Raw genomic sequence first — 20324 nt, 5'->3', positions numbered from 1 at the left:
TATCTACACCGACCTCTGTAAAAACATGAAGATATCTACACAGTCATCTGTTTAAACTTGGAAATATCTACACCTCCATCTGTATAAACATGGAAATATCTACACTGCCATCTGTATACACATGGAAATATCTACACAGCCATCTGAAGAAACATGGAAATATGTACACCGCTATCTGTATAAACATGGAAATAACTACACCGCTATCTTTATAAACTTGGAAATATCTACACCGCCTTCTGTATAAACATGGAAATATCTACACCGCTATCTGTATAAACATGGAAATACCAACACCGTTATCTGTATAAACATTGAAATATCTACACCGCTATCTGTATAAAGATGGAAATATCTACAACGCTATCTGTGTAAACATGGAAATATCTACACACCTATCTGTGTAAACATGGAAATATCTACACCGCTATCTGTATAAACATGGAAATATCTACACCGCTATCTGTATAAACATGGAAATACCAAAACGGCTATCTGTATAAACATGGAAATATCTACAATGCTATCTGTATAAATACGGAAATATCCTCACCACTATCACTATAAACCTGGAAATACCTACAACGCTATCTGTATAACTACGGAAATATCCTCACCACTATCTCTATAAACATGGAAATACCTACACCGCCATATCTATACACATGGAAATACCTACACCGCCATCTCTATACACATGGAAATATCTACACCACTATCTCTATAAACATAGAAATATCTACATTGCAATCTCTATAAACATGGAAATATCTACACCGCCATCTCTATAAACATGGAAATATCTACATCGCTATCTGTATAAATATGGAAATATCTCCACCGCTATCAGTATAAACATGGAAATATCTACACCGATATCTGTATAAACATGGAAATATCTACACCGCTATCTGTATAAACATGGAAATATCTACAACGCTATCTGTGTAAACATGGAAGTATCTACACAGATATCTGTGTAAACTTGCAAATATCTACACAGCTATCTGTGTAAAGATCGAAATGTCTACAGCGCAATCTGTGCAAAGATGGAAATATCTACACCGCTATCTCTGTAGACATGGAAATATCTACACCGCTATCTGTATCAACATCGAAATATCTACTTCGCTATCTTTATAAACATGGAAACATATACACTGTTATCTCTATAAACATGGAAATATCTACACCACCATCTGTATAAACATGCAAATATCTACAGAGTCATCTGTATAAACATGGAAATATCTACACCACCATATCTATAAACATGGAAATATCTACAGTGCCATCTGTATACCCGTGGAAATACCTACCCAGCCATCTGTGTAACCACGGAAATATCTACTCCGCTATCTCTATAAAAATGGAAATACGTACAACGCTATCTGTATAAATATGGAAATATCTACGCTGCAATCTCTATAAACATGGAAATATCTACACCGCCATCACTATAAACATGGAAATATCTACATCGCTATCTGTATTAACATGGAAATAGCTCCACCACTATCAGTATAAACACTGAAATATCTACACCGCTATCTGTATAAACATGGAAATATGTACAACGCTATCTGTATAAACATGGAAATATCTACACCGCTATCTGTATAAACATGGAAATATCTACACAGCTATCTCTATAAACATGGAAATAGCTACACTGCTATCTGTATGAACATAGAAATAGCGACACCGTTATCTGTATAAACATGGAAATATCTACACCGCCCTCTGTAAAAACATGAAGATATCTACACAGTCATCTGTATAAACTTGGAAGTATCTACACCTCCATCTGTATAAACATGGAAATATCTACACTGCCATCTGTATACACATGGAAATATCTACACAGGTATCTGAAGAAACATGGAAATATGTACACCGCTTTCTGTATAAACATGGAAATAACTACACCGCTATCTTTATAAACTTGGAAATATCTACACCGCCTTCTGTATAAACATAGAAATATCTACACCGCTATCTGTATAAACATGTAAATACCAACACCGTTATCTGTATAAACATTGAAATATCTACACCGCTATCTGTATAAAGATGGAAATATCTACAACTCTATCTGTGTAAACATGGAAATATCTACACACCTATCTGTGTAAACATGGAAATATCTACACCGCTATCTGTATAAACATGGAAATATCTACACCGCTATCTTTATAAACATGGAAATACCAAAACGGCTATCTGTATAAACATGGAAATATCTACAACGCTGTCTGTATAAATACGGAAATATCCTCACCACTATCACTATAAACCTGGAAATACCTACAACGCTATCTGTATAAATACGGAAATATCCTCACCACTATCTCTATAAACATGGAAATACCTACACCGCCATATCTATACACATGGAAATACCTACACCGCCATCTCTATACACATGGAAATATCTACACCACTATCTCTATAAACATAGAAATATCTACATTGCAATCTCTATAAACATGGAAATATCTACACCGCCATCTCTATAAACATGGAAATATCTACATCGCTATCTGTATAAATATGGAAATATCTCCACCGCTATCAGTATAAACATGGAAATATCTACACCGATATCTGTATAAACATGGAAATATCTACACCGCTATCTGTATAAACATGGAAATATCTACAACGTTATCTGTGTAAACATGGAAGTATCTACACAGCTATCTGTGTAAACTTGCAAATATCTACGCAGCTATCTGTGTAAAGATCGAAATGTCTGCAGCGCAATCTGTGCAAAGATGGAAATATCTACACCACTATCAGTATAAACATGGAAATATCTACACCGCTATCTGTATCAACATGGAAATATCTACTTCGCTATCTTTATAAACCTGGAAATATCTACACTGTTATCTCTATAAACATGGAAATATCTACACCACCATCTGTAAACATGCAAATATCCACAGAGTCATCTGTATAAACATGGAAATATCTACACCACCATATCTATAAACATGGAAATATCTACAGTGCCATCTGTATACCCGTGGAAATACCTACCCAGCCATCTGTGTAACCACGGAAATATCTACTCCGCTATCTCTATAAACATGGAAATACGTACGACGCTATCTCTATAAATATGGAAATATCTACACTGCAATCTCTATAAACATGGAAATATCTACACCGCCATCACTATAAACATGGAAATATCTACATCGCTATCTGTATTAACATGGAAATAGCTCCACCGCTATCAGTATAAACACTGAAATATCTACACCGCTATCTGTATAAACATGGAAATATGTACGCTATCTGTATAAACATGGAAATATCTACACCGCAATCTGTATAAACATGGAAATATCTACACAGCTATCTCTATAAACATGGAAATAGCTACCCTGCTATCTGTATAAACATAGAAATAGCGACACCGTTATCTGTATAAACATGGAAATATCTACACCGACCTCTGTAAAAACATGAAGATATCTACACAGTCATCTGTTTAAACTTGGAAATATCTACACCTCCATCTGTATAAACATGGAAATATCTACACTGCCATCTGTATACACATGGAAATATCTACACAGCCATCTGAAGAAACATGGAAATATGTACACCGCTATCTGTATAAACATGGAAATAACTACACCGCTATCTTTATAAACTTGGAAGTATCTACACCGCCTTCTGTATAAACATGGAAATATCTACACCGCTATCTGTATAAACATGGAAATACCAACACCGTTATCTGTATAAACATTGAAATATCTACACCGCTATCTGTATAAAGATGGAAATATCTACAACGCTATCTGTGTAAACATGGAAATATCTACACACCTATCTGTGTAAACATGGAAATATCTACACCGCTATCTGTATAAACATGGAAATATCTACACCGCTATCTGTATAAACATGGAAATACCAAAACGGCTATCTGTATAAACATGGAAATATCTACAATGCTATCTGTATAAATACGGAAATATCCTCACCACTATCACTATAAACCTGGAAATACCTACAACGCTATCTGTATAACTACGGAAATATCCTCACCACTATCTCTATAAACATGGAAATACCTACACCGCCATATCTATACACATGGAAATACCTACACCGCCATCTCTATACACATGGAAATATCTACACCACTATCTCTATAAACATAGAAATATCTACATTGCAATCTCTATAAACATGGAAATATCTACACCGCCATCTCTATAAACATGGAAATATCTACATCGCTATCTGTATAAATATGGAAATATCTCCACCGCTATCAGTATAAACATGGAAATATCTACACCGATATCTGTATAAACATGGAAATATCTACACCGCTATCTGTATAAACATGGAAATATCTACAACGCTATCTGTGTAAACATGGAAGTATCTACACAGATATCTGTGTAAACTTGCAAATATCTACACAGCTATCTGTGTAAAGATCGAAATGTCTACAGCGCAATCTGTGCAAAGATGGAAATATCTACACCGCTATCTCTGTAGACATGGAAATATCTACACCGCTATCTGTATCAACATCGAAATATCTACTTCGCTATCTTTATAAACATGGAAACATCTACACTGTTATCTCTATAAACATGGAAATATCTACACCACCATCTGTATAAACATGCAAATATCTACAGAGTCATCTGTATAAACATGGAAATATCTACACCACCATATCTATAAACATGGAAATATCTACAGTGCCATCTGTATACCCGTGGAAATACCTACCCAGCCATCTGTGTAACCACGGAAATATCTACTCCGCTATCTCTATAAAAATGGAAATACGTACAACGCTATCTGTATAAATATGGAAATATCTACGCTGCAATCTCTATAAACATGGAAATATCTACACCGCCATCACTATAAACATGGAAATATCTACATCGCTATCTGTATTAACATGGAAATAGCTCCACCGCTATCAGTATAAACACTGAAATATCTACACCGGTATCTGTATAAACATGGAAATATGTACAACGCTATCTGTATAAACATGGAAATATCTACACCGCTATCTGTATAAACATGGAAATATCTACACAGCTATCTCTATAAACATGGAAATAGCTACACTGCTATCTGTATGAACATAGAAATAGCGACACCGTTATCTGTATAAACATGGAAATATCTACACCGCCCTCTGTAAAAACATGAAGATATCTACACAGTCATCTGTATAAACTTGGAAATATCTACACCTCCATCTGTATAAACATGGAAATATCTACACTGCCATCTGTATACACATGGAAATATCTACACAGGTATCTGAAGAAACATGGAAATATGTACACCGCTTTCTGTATAAACATGGAAATAACTACACCGCTATCTTTATAAACTTGGAAATATCTACACCGCCTTCTGTATAAACATAGAAATATCTACACCGCTATGTGTATAAACATGGAAATACCAACACCGTTATCTGTATAAACATTGAAATATCTACACCGCTATCTGTATAAAGATGGAAATATCTACAACTCTATCTGTGTAAACATGGAAATATCTACACACCTATCTGTGTAAACATGGAAATATCTACACCGCTATCTGTATAAACATGGAAATATCTACACCGCTATCTTTATAAACATGGAAATACCAAAACGACTATCTGTATAAACATGGAAATATCTACAACGCTGTCTGTATAAATACGGAAATATCCTCACCACTATCACTATAAACCTGGAAATACCTACAACGCTATCTGTATAAATACGGAAATATCCTCACCACTATCTCTATAAACATGGAAATACCTACACCGCCATATCTATACACATGGAAATACCTACACCGCCATCTCTATACACATGGAAATATCTACACCACTATCTCTATAAACATAGAAATATCTACATTGCAATCTCTATAAACATGGAAATATCTACACCGCCATCTCTATAAACATGGAAATATCTACATCGCTATCCGTATAAATATGGAAATATCTCCACCACTATCAGTATAAACATGGAAATATCTACACCGATATCTGTATAAACATGGAAATATCTACACCGCTATCTGTATAAACATGGAAATATCTACAACGCTCTCTGTGTAAACATGGAAGTATCTACACAGATATCTGTGTAAACTTGCAAATATCTACGCAGCTATCTGTGTAAAGATCGAAATGTCTACAGCGCAATCTGTGCAAAGATGGAAATATCTACACCGCTATCTCTGTAAACATGGAAATATCTACACCGCTATCTGTATCAACATGGAAATATCTACTTCGCTATCTTTATAAACATGGAAATATCTACACTGTTATCTCTATAAACATGGAAATATCTACACCACCATCTGTATAAACATGCAAATATCTACAGAGTCATCTGTATAAACATGGAAATATCTACACCACCATATCTATAAACATGGAAATATCTACAGTGCCATCTGTATACCCGTGGAAATACCTACCCAGCCATCTGTGTAACCACGGAAATATCTACTCCGCTATCTCTATAAACATGGAAATACGTACAACGCTATCTCTATAAATATGTAAATATCTACGCTGCAATCTCTATAAACATGGAAATATCTACACCGCCATCACTATAAACATGGAAATATCTACATCGCTATCTGTATTAACATGGAAATAGCTCCACCGCTATCAGTATAAACACTGAAATATCTACACCGCTATCTGTATAAACATGGAAATATGTACAACGCTATCTGTATAAACATGGAAATATTTACACCGCTATCTGTATAAACATGGAAATTTCTACACAGCTATCTCTATGAACATGGAAATAGCTACACTGCTATCTGTATAAACATAGAAATAGCGACACCGTTATCTGTATAAACATGGAAATATCTACACCGCCCTCTGTAAAAACATGAAGATATCTACACAGTCATCTGTATAAACTTGGAAATATCTACACCTCCATCTGTATAAACATGGAAATATCTACACTGCCATCTGTATACACATGGAAATATCTACACAGCCATCTGAAGAAACATGGAAATATGTACACCGCTATCTGTATAAACATGGAAATAACTTCACCGCTATCTTTATAAACTTGGAAATATCTACACCGCCTTCTGTATAAACATGGAAATATCTACACCGCAATCTGTGTAAACATGGAAATACCAACACCGTTATCTGTATAAACATTGAAATATCTACACCGCTATCTGTATAAAGATGGAAATATCTACAACTCTATCTGTGTAAACATGGAAATATCTACACACCTATCTGTGTAAACATGGAAATATCTACACCGCTATCTGTATAAACATGGAAATATCTACACCGCTATCTGTATAAACATGGAAATACCAAAACGGCTATCTGTATAAACATGGAAATATCTACAACGCTATCTGTATAAATACGGAAATATCCTCACCACTATCACTATAAACCTGGAAATACCTACAACGCTATCTGTATAACTACGGAAATATCCTCACCACTATCTCTATAAACATGGAAATACCTACACCGCCATATCTATACACATGGAAATACCTACACCGCCATCTCTATACACATGTAAATATCTACACCACTATCTCTATAAACATAGAAATATCTACATTGCAGTCTCTATAAACATGGAAATATCTACACCGCCATCTCTATAAACATGGCAATATCTACATCGCTATCTGTATAAATATGGAAATATCTCCACCGCTATCAGTATAAACATGGAAATATCTACACCGATATTTGTATAAACATGGAAATATCTACACCGCTATCTGTATAAACATGGAAATATCTACAACGCTATCTGTGTAAACATGGAAGTATCTACACAGATATCTGTGTAAACTTGCAAATATCTACACAGCTATCTGTGTAAAGATCGAAATGTCTACAGCGCAATCTGTGCAAAGATGGAAATGTCTACACCGCTATCTCTGTAAACATGGAAATATCTACACCGCTATCTGTATCAACATGGAAATATCTACTTCGCTATCTTTATAAACGTGGAAATATCTACACTGTTATCTCTATAAACATGGAAATATCTACACCATCATCTGTATAAACATGCAAATATCTACAGAGTCATCTGTATAAACATGGAAATATCTACACCACCATATCTATAAACATGGAAATATCTATAGGGCCATCTGTATACCCGTGGAAATACCTACCCAGCCATCTGTGTAACCACGGAAATATCTACTCCGCTATCTCTATAAACATGGAAATACGTACGACGCTATCTCTATAAATATGGAAATAGCTACACTGCAATCTCTATAAACATGGAAATATCTACACCGCCATCACTATAAACATGGAAATATCTACATCGCTATCTGTATTAACATGGAAATAGCTACACCGCTATCAGTATAAACACTGAAATATCTACACCGCTATCTGTATAAACATGGAAATATGTACAACGCTATCTGTATAAACATGGAAATATCTACACCGCTATCTGTATAAACATGGAAATATCTACACAGCTATCTCTATAAACATGGAAATAGCTACACTGCTATCTGTATAAACATAGAAATAGCGACACCGTTATCTGTATAAACATGGAAATATCTACACCGCCCTCTGTAAAAACATGAAGATATCTACACAGTCATCTGTATAAACTTGGAAATATCTACACCTCCATCTGTATAAACATGGAAATATCTACACTGCCATCTGTATACACATGGAAATATCTACACAGCCATCTGAAGAAACATGGAAATATGTACACCGCTATCTGTATAAACATGGAAATAACTACACTGCTATCTTTATAAACTTGGAAATATCTACACCGCCTTCTGTATAAACATGGAAATATCTACACCGCTATCTGTATAAATATGGAAATACCAACACCGTTACCTGTATAAACATTGAAATATCTACACCGCTATCTGTATAAAGATGGAAATATCTACAACGCTATCTGTGTAAACATGGAAATATCTACACACCTATCTGTGTAAACATGGAAATATCTACACCGCTATCAGTATAAACATGGAAATATCTACACCGCTATCTGTATAAACATGGAAATACCAAAACGGCTATCTGTATAAACATGGAAATATCTACAACGCTATCTGTATAAATACGGAAATATCCTCACCACTATCACTATAAACCTGGAAATACCTACAACGCTATCTGTATAACTACGGAAATATCCTCACCACTATCTCTATAAACATGGAAATACCTACACCGCCATATCTATACACATGGAAATACCTACAACGCCATCTCTATACACATGGAAATATCTACACCACTATCTCTATAAACATAGAAATATCTACATTGCAATCTCTATAAACATGGAAATATCTACACCGCCATCTCTATAAACATGGAAATATCTACATCGCTATCTGTATAAATATGGAAATATCTCCACCGCTATCAGTATAAACATGGAAATATCTACACCGATATCTGTATAAACATGGAAATATCTACACCGCTATCTGTATAAACATGGAAATATCTACAACGCTATCTGTGTAAACATGGAAGTATCTACACAGCTATCTGTGTAAACTTGCAAATATCTACGCAGCTATCTGTGTAAAGATCGAAATGTCTACAGCGCAATCTGTGCAAAGATGGAAATATCTACACCACTATCAGTATAAACATGGAAATATCTACACCGCTATCTGTATCAACATGGAAATATCTACTTCGCTATCTTTATAAACCTGGAAATATCTACACTGTTATCTCTATAAACATGGAAATATCTACACCACCATCTGTAAACATGCAAATATCTACAGAGTCATCTGTATAAACATGGAAATATCTACACCACCATATCTATAAACATGGAAATATCTACAGTGCCATCTGTATACCCGTGGAAATACCTACCCAGCCATCTGTGTAACCACGGAAATATCTACTCCGCTATCTCTATAAACATGGAAATACGTACGACGCTATCTCTATAAATATGGAAATATCTACACTGCAATCTCTATAAACATGGAAATATCTACACCGCCATCACTATAAACATGGAAATATCTACATCGCTATCTGTATTAACATGGAAATAGCTCCACCGCTATCAGTATAAACAGTGAAATATCTACACCGCTATCTGTATAAACATGGAAATATGTACAACGCTATCTGTATAAACATGGAAATATCTACACCGCAATCTGTATAAACATGGAAATATCTACACAGCTATCTCTATAAACATGGAAATAGCTACCCTGCTATCTGTATAAACATAGAAATAGCGACACCGTTATCTGTATAAACATGGAAATATCTACACCGACCTCTGTAAAAACATGAAGATATCTACACAGTCATCTGTTTAAACTTGGAAATATCTACACCTCCATCTGTATAAACATGGAAATATCTACACTGCCATCTGTATACACATGGAAATATCTACACAGCCATCTGAAGAAACATGGAAATATGTACACCGCTATCTGTATAAACATGGAAATAACTACACCGCTATCTTTATAAACTTGGAAATATCTACACCGCCTTCTGTATAAACATGGAAATATCTACACCGCTATCTGTATAAACATGGAAATACCAACACCGTTATCTGTATAAACATTGAAATATCTACACCGCTATCTGTATAAAGATGGAAATATCTACAACGCTATCTGTGTAAACATGGAAATATCTACACACCTATCTGTGTAAACATGGAAATATCTACACCGCTATCTGTATAAACATGGAAATATCTACACCGCTATCTGTATAAACATGGAAATACCAAAACGGCTATCTGTATAAACATGGAAATATCTACAATGCTATCTGTATAAATACGGAAATATCCTCACCACTATCACTATAAACCTGGAAATACCTACAACGCTATCTGTATAACTACGGAAATATCCTCACCACTATCTCTATAAACATGGAAATACCTACACCGCCATATCTATACACATGGAAATACCTACACCGCCATCTCTATACACATGGAAATATCTACACCACTATCTCTATAAACATAGAAATATCTACATTGCAATCTCTATAAACATGGAAATATCTACACCGCCATCTCTATAAACATGGAAATATCTACATCGCTATCTGTATAAATATGGAAATATCTCCACCGCTATCAGTATAAACATGGAAATATCTACACCGATATCTGTATAAACATGGAAATATCTACACCGCTATCTGTATAAACATGGAAATATCTACAACGCTATCTGTGTAAACATGGAAGTATCTACACAGATATCTGTGTAAACTTGCAAATATCTACACAGCTATCTGTGTAAAGATCGAAATGTCTACAGCGCAATCTGTGCAAAGATGGAAATATCTACACCGCTATCTCTGTAGACATGGAAATATCTACACCGCTATCTGTATCAACATCGAAATATCTACTTCGCTATCTTTATAAACATGGAAACATAAACACTGTTATCTCTATAAACATGGAAATATCTACACCACCATCTGTATAAACATGCAAATATCTACAGAGTCATCTGTATAAACATGGAAATATCTACACCACCATATCTATAAACATGGAAATATCTACAGTGCCATCTGTATACCCGTGGAAATACCTACCCAGCCATCTGTGTAACCACGGAAATATCTACTCCGCTATCTCTATAAAAATGGAAATACGTACAACGCTATCTGTATAAATATGGAAATATCTACGCTGCAATCTCTATAAACATGGAAATATCTACACCGCCATCACTATAAACATGGAAATATCTACATCGCTATCTGTATTAACATGGAAATAGCTCCACCACTATCAGTATAAACACTGAAATATCTACACCGCTATCTGTATAAACATGGAAATATGTACAACGCTATCTGTATAAACATGGAAATATCTACACCGCTATCTGTATAAACATGGAAATATCTACACAGCTATCTCTATAAACATGGAAATAGCTACACTGCTATCTGTATGAACATAGAAATAGCGACACCGTTATCTGTATAAACATGGAAATATCTACACCGCCCTCTGTAAAAACATGAAGATATCTACACAGTCATCTGTATAAACTTGGAAATATCTACACCTCCATCTGTATAAACATGGAAATATCTACACTGCCATCTGTATACACATGGAAATATCTACACAGGTATCTGAAGAAACATGGAAATATGTACACCGCTTTCTGTATAAACATGGAAATAACTACACCGCTATCTTTATAAACTTGGAAATATCTACACCGCCTTCTGTATAAACATAGAAATATCTACACCGCTATGTGTATAAACATGGAAATACCAACACCGTTATCTGTATAAACATTGAAATATCTACACCGCTATCTGTATAAAGATGGAAATATCTACAACTCTATCTGTGTAAACATGGAAATATCTACACACCTATCTGTGTAAACATGGAAATATCTACACCGCTATCTGTATAAACATGGAAATATCTACACCGCTATCTTTATAAACATGGAAATACCAAAACGACTATCTGTATAAACATGGAAATATCTACAACGCTGTCTGTATAAATACGGAAATATCCTCACCACTATCACTATAAACCTGGAAATACCTACAACGCTATCTGTATAAATACGGAAATATCCTCACCACTATCTCTATAAACATGGAAATACCTACACCGCCATATCTATACACATGGAAATACCTACACCGCCATCTCTATACACATGGAAATATCTACACCACTATCTCTATAAACATAGAAATATCTACATTGCAATCTCTATAAACATGGAAATATCTACACCGCCATCTCTATAAACATGGAAATATCTACATCGCTATCTGTATAAATATGGAAATATCTCCACCGCTATCAGTATAAACATGGAAATATCTACACCGATATCTGTATAAACATGGAAATATCTACACCGCTATCTGTATAAACATGGAAATATCTACAACGCTCTCTGTGTAAACATGGAAGTATCTACACAGATATCTGTGTAAACTTGCAAATATCTACGCAGCTATCTGTGTAAAGATCGAAATGTCTACAGCGCAATCTGTGCAAAGATGGAAATATCTACACCGCTATCTCTGTAAACATGGAAATATCTACACCGCTATCTGTATCAACATGGAAATATCTACTTCGCTATCTTTATAAACATGGAAATATCTACACTGTTATCTCTATAAACATGGAAATATCTACACCACCATCTGTATAAACATGCAAATATCTACAGAGTCATCTGTATAAACATGGAAATATCTACACCACCATATCTATAAACATGGAAATATCTACAGTGCCATCTGTATACCCGTGGAAATACCTACCCAGCCATCTGTGTAACCACGGAAATATCTACTCCGCTATCTCTATAAACATGGAAATACGTACAACGCTATCTCTATAAATATGTAAATATCTACTCTGCAATCTCTATAAACATGGAAATATCTACACCGCCATCACTATAAACATGGAAATATCTACATCGCTATCTGTATTAACATGGAAATAGCTCCACCGCTATCAGTATAAACACTGAAATATCTACACCGCTATCTGTATAAACATGGAAATATGTACAACGCTATCTGTATAAACATGGAAATATTTACACCGCTATCTGTATAAGCATGGAAATTTCTACACAGCTATCTCTATGAACATGGAAATAGCTACACTGCTATCTGTATAAACATAGAAATAGCGACACCGTTATCTGTATAAACATGGAAATATCTACACCGCCCTCTGTAAAAACATGAAGATATCTACACAGTCATCTGTATAAACTTGGAAATATCTACACCTCCATCTGTATAAACATGGAAATATCTACACTGCCATCTGTATACACATGGAAATATCTACACAGCCATCTGAAGAAACATGGAAATATGTACACCGCTATCTGTATAAACATGGAAATAACTTCACCGCTATCTTTATAAACTTGGAAATATCTACACCGCCTTCTGTATAAACATGGAAATATCTACACCGCTATCTGTGTAAACATGGAAATACCAACACCGTTATCTGTATAAACATTGAAATATCTACACCGCTATCTGTATAAAGATGGAAATATCTACAACTCTATCTGTGTAAACATGGAAATATCTACACACCTATCTGTGTAAACATGGAAATATCTACACCGCTATCTGTATAAACATGGAAATATCTACACCGCTATCTGTATAAACATGGAAATACCAAAACGGCTATCTGTATAAACATGGAAATATCTACAACGCTATCTGTATAAATACGGAAATATCCTCACCACTATCACTATAAACCTGGAAATACCTACAACGCTATCTGTATAACTACGGAAATATCCTCACCACTATCTCTATAAACATGGAAATACCTACACCGCCATATCTATACACATGGAAATACCTACACCGCCATCTCTATACACATGGAAATATCTACACCACTATCTCTATAAACATAGAAATATCTACATTGCAGTCTCTATAAACATGGAAATATCTACACCGCCATCTCTATAAACATGGCAATATCTACATCGCTATCTGTATAAATATGGAAATATCTCCACCGCTATCAGTATAAACATGGAAATATCTACACCGATATCTGTATAAACATGGAAATATCTACACCGCTATCTGTATAAACATGGAAATATCTACAACGCTATCTGTGTAAACATGGAAGTATCTACACAGATATCTGTGTAAACTTGCAAATATCTACACAGCTATCTGTGTAAAGATCGAAATGTCTACAGCGCAATCTGTGCAAAGATGGAAATGTCTACACCGCTATCTCTGTAAACATGGAAATATCTACACCGCTATCTGTATCAACATGGAAATATCTACTTCGCTATCTTTATAAACATGGAAATATCTACACTGTTATCTCTATAAACATGGAAATATCTACACCATCATCTGTATAAACATGCAAATATCTACAGAGTCATCTGTATAAACATGGAAATATCTACACCACCATATCTATAAACATGGAAATATCTATAGTGCCATCTGTATACCCGTGGAAATACCTACCCAGCCATCTGTGTAACCACGGAAATATCTACTCCGCTATCTCTATAAACATGGAAATACGTACGACGCTATCTCTATAAATATGGAAATAGCTACACTGCAATCTCTATAAACATGGAAATATCTACACCGCCATCACTATAAACATGGAAATATCTACATCGCTATCTGTATTAACATGGAAATAGCTACACCGCTATCAGTATAAACACTGAAATATCTACACCGCTATCTGTATAAACATGGAAATATCTACACCGCTATCTGTATAAACATGGAAATATCTACACAGCTATCTCTATAAACATGGAAATAGCTACACTGCTATCTGTATAAACATAGAAATAGCGACACCGTTATCTGTATAAACATGGAAATATCTACACCGCCCTCTGTAAAAACATGAAGATATCTACACAGTCATCTGTATAAACTTGGAAATATCTACACCTCCATCTGTATAAACATGGAAATATCTACACTGCCATCTGTATACACATGGAAATATATACACAGCCATCTGAAGAAACATGGAAATATGTACACCGCTATCTGTATAAACATGGAAATAACTACACTGCTATCTTTATAAACTTGGAAATATCTACACCGCCTTCTGTATAAACATGGAAATATCTACACCGCTATCTGTATAAATATGGAAATACCAACACCGTTATCTGTATAAACATTGAAATATCTACACCGCTATCTGTATAAAGATGGAAATATCTACAACGCTATCTGTGTAAACATGGAAATATCTACACACCTATCTGTGTAAACATGGAAATATCTACACCGCTATCAGTATAAACATAGAAATATCTACACCGCTATCTGTATAAACATGGAAATACCAAAACGGCTATCTGTATAAACATGGAAATATCTACAACGCTATCTGTATAAATACGGAAATATCCTCACCACTATCACTATAAACCTGGAAATACCTACAACGCTATCTGTATAACTACGGAAATATCCTCACCACTATCTCTATAAACATGGAAATACCTACACCGCCATATCTATACACATGGAAATACCTACAACGCCATCTCTATACACATGGAAATATCTACACCACTATCTCTATAAACATAGAAATATCTACATTGCAATCTCTATAAACATGGAAATATCTACACCGCCATCTCTATAAACATGGAAATATCTACATCGCTATCTGTATAAATATGGAAATATCTCCACCGCTATCAGTATAAACATGGAAATATCTACAGCGATATCTGTATAAAAATGGAAATATCTACACCGCTATCTGTATAAACATGGAAATATCTACAACGCTATCTGTGTAAACATGGAAGTATCTACACAGATATCTGTGTAAACTTGCAAATATCTACACATCTACCTGTGTAAAGATCGAAATGTCTACAGCGCAATCTGTGCAAAGATGGAAATATCTACACTGCTATCTCTGTAAACATGGAAATACCTACACCGCTATCTGTATCAACATGGAAATATCTAATTCGCTATCTTTATAAACATGGAAATATCTACACTGTTATCTCTATAAACATGGAAATATCTACACCACCATCTGTATAAACATGCAAATATCTACAGAGTCATCTGTATAAACATGGGAATATCTACACCACCATATCTATAAACATGGAAATATCTACAGTGCCATCTGTATACCCGTGGAAATACCTACCCAGCCATCTGTGTAACCACGGAAATATCTACTCCGCTATCTCTATAAACATGGAAATACGTACAACGCTATCTCTATAAATATGGAAATATCTACACTGCAATCTCTATAAACATGGAAATAACTACACCGCCATCACTATAAACATGGAAATATCTACATCGCTATCTGTATTAACATAGAAATAGCTCCACCGCTATCAGTATAAACATTGAAATATCTACACCGCTATCTGTATAAACATGGAAATATCTACAACGCTATCTGTATTAACATGGAAATATCTACACCGCAATCTGTATAAACATGGAAATATCTACACAGCTATCTCTATAAACATGGAAATAGCTACCCTGCTATCTGTATAAACATAGAAATAGCGACACCGTTATCTGTATAAACATGGAAATATCTACACCGCCCTCTGAAAAAACATCAAGATATCTACACAGTCATCTGTATAAACTTGGAAATATATACACCTCCATCTGTATAAACATGGAAATATCTACACTGCCATCTGTATACACATGGAAATATCTACACAGCCATCTGAAGAAACATGGAAGTATGTACACCGCTATCTGTATAAACATGGAAATAACTACACCGCTATCTTTATAAACTTGGAAATATCTACACCGTCTTCTGTATAAACATGGAAATATCTACACCGCTATCTGTATAAACATGGAAATACCAACACCGTTATCTGTATAAACATTGAAATATCTACACCGCTATCTGTATAAAGATGGAAATATCTACAACGCTATCTGTGTAAACATGGAAATATCTACACACCTATCTGTGTAAACATGGAAATATCTACACCGCTATCTGTATAAACATGGAAATATCTACACCGCTATCTGTATAAACATGGAAATATCTACAACGCTGTTTGTATAAATACGGAAATATCCTCACCACTATCACTATAAACCTGGAAATACCTACAACGCTATCTGTATAACTACGGAAATATCCTCACCACTATCTCTATAAACATGGAAATACCTACACCGCCATATCTATACACATGGAAATACCTACACCGCCATCTCTATACACATGGAAATATCTACACCACTATCTCTATAAACATAGAAATATCTACATTGCAATCTCTATAAACATGGAAATATCTACACCGCCATCTCTATAAACATGGAAATATCTACATCGCTATCTGTATAAATATGGAAATATCTCCACCGCTATCAGTATAAACATGGAAATATCTACACCGATATCTTTATAAACATGGAAATATCTACACCGCTATCTGTATAAACATGGAAATATCTACAACGCTATCTGTGTAAACATGGAAGTATCTACACAGATATCTGTGTAAACTTGCAAATATCTACACAGCTATCTGTGTAAAGATCGAAATGTCTACAGCGCAATCTGTGCAAAGATGGAAATATCTACACCGCTATCTCTGTAGACATGGAAATATCTACACCGCTATCTGTATCAACATCGAAATATCTACTTCGCTATCTTTATAAACATGGAAACATCTACACTGTTATCTCTATAAACATGGAAATAACTACACCACCATCTGTATAAACATGCAAATATCTACAGAGTCATCTGTATAAACATGGAATTATCTACACCACCATATCTATAAACATGGAAATATCTACAGTGCCATCTGTATACCCGAGGAAATACCTACCCAGCCATCTGTGTAACCACGGAAATATCTACTCCGCTATCTCTATAAAAATGGAAATACGTACAACGCTATCTGTATAAATATGGAAATATCTACGCTGCAATCTCTATAAACATGGAAATATCTACACCGCCATCACTATAAACATGGAAATATCTACATCGCTATCTGTATTAACATGGAAATAGCTCCACCGCTATCAGTATAAACACTGAAATATCTACACCGCTATCTGTATAAACATGGAAATATGTACAACGCTATCTGTATAAACATGGAAATATCTACACCGCTATATGTATAAACATGGAAATAGCTACACAGCTATCTCTATAAACATGGAAATAGCTACACTGCTATCTGTATGAACATAGAAATAGCGACACCGTTATCTGTATAAACATGGAAATATCTACACCGCCCTCTGTAAAAACATGAAGATATCTACACAGTCATCTGTATAAACTTGGAAATATCTACACCTCCATCTGTATAAACATGGAAATATCTACACTGCCATCTGTATACACATGGAAATATCTACACAGGTATCTGAAGAAACATGGAAATATGTACACCGCTTTCTGTATAAACATGGAAATAACTACACCGCTATCTTTATAAACTTGGAAATATCTACACCGCCTTCTGTATAAACATAGAAATATCTACACCGCTATCTGTATAAACATGTAAATACCAACACCGTTATCTGTATAAACATTGAAATATCTACACCGCTATCTGTATAAAGATGGAAATATCTACAACTCTATCTGTGTAAACATGGAAATATCTACACACCTATCTGTGTAAACATGGAAATATCTACACCGCTATCTGTATAAACATGGAAATATCTACACCGCTATCTTTATAAACATGGAAATACCAAAACGGCTATCTGTATAAACATGGAAATATCTACAACGCTGTCTGTATAAATACGGAAATATCCTCACCACTATCACTATAAACCTGGAAATACCTACAACGCTATCTGTATAAATACGGAAATATCCTCACCACTATCTCTATAAACATGGAAATACCTACACCGCCATATCTATACACATGGAAATACCTACACCGCCATCTCTATACACATGGAAATATCTACACCACTATCTCTATAAACATAGAAATATCTACATTGCAATCTCTATAAACATGGAAATATCTACACCGCCATCTCTATAAACATGGAAATATCTACATCGCTATCTGTATAAATATGGAAATATCTCCACCGCTATCAGTATAAACATGGAAATATCTACACCGATATCTGTATAAACATGGAAATATCTACACCGCTATCTGTATAAACATGGAAATATCTACAACGCTCTCTGTGTAAACATGGAAGTATCTACACAGATATCTGTGTAAACTTGCAAATATCTACGCAGCTATCTGTGTAAAGATCGAAATGTCTACAGCGCAATCTGTGCAAAGATGGAAATATCTACACCGCTATCTCTGTAAACATGGAAATATCTACACCGCTATCTGTATCAACATGGAAATATCTACTTCGCTATCTTTATAAACATGGAAATATCTACACTGTTATCTCTATAAACATGGAAATATCTACACCACCATCTGTATAAACATGCAAATATCTACAGAGTCATCTGTATAAACATGGAAATATCTACACCACCATATCTATAAACATGGAAATATCTACAGTGCCATCTGTATACCCGTGGAAATACCTACCCAGCCATCTGTGTAACCACGGAAATATCTACTCCGCTATCTCTATAAACATGGAAATACGTACAACG

Source organism: Pan troglodytes, chromosome 23, assembly GCF_028858775.2.
Source record: "Pan troglodytes isolate AG18354 chromosome 23, NHGRI_mPanTro3-v2.0_pri, whole genome shotgun sequence".
In the NCBI taxonomy this organism is placed as follows: Eukaryota; Metazoa; Chordata; class Mammalia; order Primates; family Hominidae; genus Pan; species Pan troglodytes.
The sequence above is the reverse complement of the archived record's forward strand: the minus strand, read 5'-3'. Positions refer to the sequence as shown.